Source organism: Octodon degus, unplaced genomic scaffold (assembly GCF_000260255.1).
Source record: "Octodon degus isolate 3935 unplaced genomic scaffold, OctDeg1.0 scaffold00053, whole genome shotgun sequence".
Lineage (NCBI taxonomy): Eukaryota > Metazoa > Chordata > Mammalia > Rodentia > Octodontidae > Octodon > Octodon degus.
The window spans coordinates 389,954-394,272 of NW_004524629.1; positions in this window are offsets into that span (position 1 = coordinate 389,954).

The following is a 4,319-nucleotide window of genomic DNA, read 5'->3' on the forward strand; positions in this document are numbered from 1 at the left end:
CAAAATCATCTTGTTGATTTACAATTACATTGCAGCTCATAGAATTTTTTTCTAGCCCATTTTCTTCAGCTGTAGTCATCCAAGTCATTATTACCACATCTTGTATTTATGAGGTGCCTGAACTTTCTTTTCCTCTTAACCAAATAAGTCATCTCTCTTTTAAAATCAGTTAATTTTGTCCTGATATACCATTAATTTTTCAGTTTTCCTTATAACTTGTTGGGTCAAATGCTACTGTGCTCACTAATTTACTATTTCCAGTTGATTATGTTCATATTCCCTTAATAAGTAAGATATTAAATTATAATGGCTGAAGCTATAAACCACAAATAGAGAAGAAGATAAATAAATGAAAATATAAATGTAAAATCTATAATGATAATTAATATATGTATTTTATTTATTTATTTATTTATTTATTTATTTATTTTTGTATTTTAGGCAAGGGTCTACAGAGTGTTCAGGGTCTCACTAATAGATCAAACTCATAGTGATCCACCTGTTTACACCCTCCCAAGAGCTGAGATTGCAGGTGCACACCACCACACCAGGACTCAATTGCTGTCTCAACACACACCAGGAGCAGGACCAGCGTGGCAGGTCCAGGGATCGAACTCCCAGCCGTTACACCTGTTTGCAGGTGCTTTAACCTGCTGAGCTATTTGGTCAGCCCTCTGATTATGAATATAAATAAATAAAACATAACAAGATAGTTAATACATTTTTAAAAATAAGGACTCTTCGAAAGAAAAAAGTCTGAATTTGGTTAGACTTACTTCTGTACCATGACTTACTATTTCATTTTTCAATTTAAAGAATTTACCTATGTTGGGGGCCAGGGAGATGGCTCAGTGGAATAAGTGCTTCCCTGGCAAGCTCAAAGGCCTGAGTTCAATCACCGGTTCCACCAAAATAAAATAAAAAATAAAAGAAAGAATTTACCTATGTGTATAGCATATGGGGCACCAATGTGATTTTTTTGAAATAAATAATTATTCTCTAAGATCACTGGTAACTGCCTTCCAGCCACAATGGTGAATACTGAAGTTTAGACTCCCTATAACACAAATAGGGACACAATAGAGGAAAAAGTATACCTTTTATTTTGCAACTTTAGGAGACTAGGGAGCTGGCTTAGTATTGCAGGAAAACTTTCATCATTTTGTGATATTTTGACTACTAAATTTTAAGGCATTTAAAAAGTTAGATAGTCTTGTGAACCCAGGCTTGGAGATGGGCCTCAATGATTCTACACCTGATCGGGAGCCATGCTCCCAGATGTTCCCTGACAACGAAAGAGAGTAGTGACCCTTCATTCTTTCATGCAGGAGGCCCTGGCCTTTCTGGGAAGAGGCCAACAGGTTCCAAATATCTTAACCCCTGAGGTCCACTACTCATAGAAATGCTTTCTGGTGTTCCAAAGGCATTTCCCTCCAGAATGAAAACCACCTTTCAAGCAGTAACTTCTGACCCCAGAAATCCAGACAATGTCCTGCATACAATCTATATAATTTCAGGTAAGTAGCTTTAGTTTGATCCAGACAAAATTTACCAAGAAGCCTACTTCCATTTATTTCCTGGTAGAACATAACTAATGGCACTGATCCCTAGAAAGAATTCCACATCTGGAAAATCTTTGCTGCATCTGTAGTGAGTTTTAGGCTTTTGCTCTTCTTGTACCATTTCCCACGACTTCAGCTTACCTTGCTTATGTTTTCTTTAGTGAAAGTACTTAACCATTAAGAGTTTTGTTTTGTTTGTTTGAAAAAGGAAGGCATACAACACAAACACTTCATAATATTTTTGTAATAGACTCATTATTATATATATTTTAGTGTCTACATAAATATTGTATGTGGTACTACATATGCATATCTGATAAACTCTTTAAAACTATATTTTAGAAATACTTTAGACAGACCCAGTCTTGGTTTTATTTGAGTGGGTAGACTATTGGTCCCTATCTTCCAATGTGAGAGTTTTATTTAGCTCATTAGTCAATATTATGGAGCACATAGAAATAAAGTTACATATCAATATCATAGCTATTTATTGATACCATACATAATACAATTAGAAAACAATGCTTCTTTATTCCATTGAATCCTAAGTCTCAAGTAAGATGCAGGACATTGATCCTCCTCATCATTGCAGCTTGTCATTAGAATATCACACAACTGAACATGTATCTCCATAGTCTCCAGCCTCAGCCCCTCAACCAAGCTTCATACCTCATTTCAAGCTGCCCCATTATGGATTGTGTTTAGTTGTCCCCCAAAAGCCTCATGCAGTCATGGGGCGGACCTCTAGACTTTATGATTAATTCATGATCCAGTGCTGAGATTATGGGTATAAATGCTGCTGGGATTATGGGTGTGGGTATTGCACCCAGTCTGGGGTGACCAGCCTGAATGCAACATAAGGGAGACAGACTTGCTCTCTGTAGCCATTGTTGCCACTACTCCTCCAATCTGCTTTTGTTTTGCTGTTTTCTGCTGCCATAAACTGTTGTCCTCTGCCATATACTGCTCTGCCACTGGAGCCAGTGGAATATGGACTGAAACCTCTACGAACTGAGCTAAATAATCCTTTCCTTCCTTTATTTTGGGTGTCAGATATTTGTCCCAATAACCAGAGAAGAGTAACTGAGACATGCTCCCAATAGATTCCACAGACACGCCCATGTTCTCCACATTCTTTGCTTTCTACCCTAGAGCACTAGACAATACCATTACCATTCCCTAAATTTTCCTTTCATGCTATACCATTTCAAAATTTCCTCATTTGCCTCCTTGTTGAAGCCTTTCAGGATCTCCACTGTTAAGAAATCCGTACTTTTTTCCAGGAAACTTAAATATTATACTAGAGCTTCTTATATTCCTTTGTGCCCTTGCTTACCATGTTTCCTTGAAAATAAGATCTACCTGGGAAACAAGTTCTAGCAGGATTTTAGGAGTGATATCCCCTGAAAATGAGCCCTATTGTGTCTTTTAAAGTAAAATTGCAGGGCCAGCCAGATAACTCAGCACTTTAAAGCCCCTGCTTAGGCAGACGCAGGGACTGGGGGTCTTGTCTGGCTTGCTGTGCAGGTCTCGCCCCCAGGGCACTGAGACAGCAATTAAGATAGCACGAGCCTATAATCCCAGTGCTTGGAGGCTGAAAACAGGAGGATCACTATGACTCCTATCCATGTACTAAGACCCTGTAGACCTTATATTAAATACATAAAAAATAAAAAATAAATAAATGCCATTTAAAAAATAAAATGCATAGCTTTTGCTTTATAGTGTTTATTAATCATGCTAGAACTTGTTTCCTGGCTAAATACTATTTTCAGGATAACAGTAATCACTATTAATAGTTATTTTTCTCTATTATGCAATAAAAATTCATGTCTGACTTATCTCATGATTTCTTACAAAATACAAAAAATAATTATTTGATTGAAAGAAAAATGGCACCTTTAATTAACCATCAAGGCATAGCTGTGAGTACAATGTTTGTTAAAGCATGTTGTGTAATGTTCTAGAATTCTTGTTTAAAAGTTAAGATCCCTGAAAGCCTCAAGGACTGCCGTGTCTGTATTTCTTAGGCTTGGGAATCACGAATACTAAACTTTCCATGACTTCTCACCACGAAAGTTTCAGGATCATTGGTTAATTTTGGGGAACATTTCTGGGTTATTCCTTCTCTATACACATATTTCAATTTGTGCTTCACAAGTTTTACTGCATGAAAAAATCCTAAAACTTCAGACAAACTATGGCCAGCCAGTCTGGCTACCAAAAGGTCCTATTTTATCATATTAATATTATTCATATTATATATGAATATACTTGTATTCATATATATATTCATTCTTTCCATGCAGTATAGCCATACAAGTATTTAAAACACTACCCACAAAGAGCTTATAGTCAAGGAGACAAAAAAACATATATGAATATGAAAAACTGAAGAATCAAAGACACCCTGTAAGTCATATACATGGCATTTGTCTGTAGCCAACTTATTCATTATTCAGTCTCCCAATGACAACACCTTATAAAATAACAATGATTCCACATACTGACATTCCACACAAAGAATACGCACAAGGACAGATACTATAAAAAGCTGAACATCACAATATTCCACCACTCACATTCAATAAGTAGGTATTTATTGAGACCACATCCTTGTTTTATAATATAGATTGATGTATAAGCCTATCCATCTTCTCTGCCAGAACACAGAGAAGTTTATCACATCTTGGAAAAACCCAGAGATTATTGTTGAACAACCAATACAAAACAAATTCCTGTCTCTCTGAAATGAAG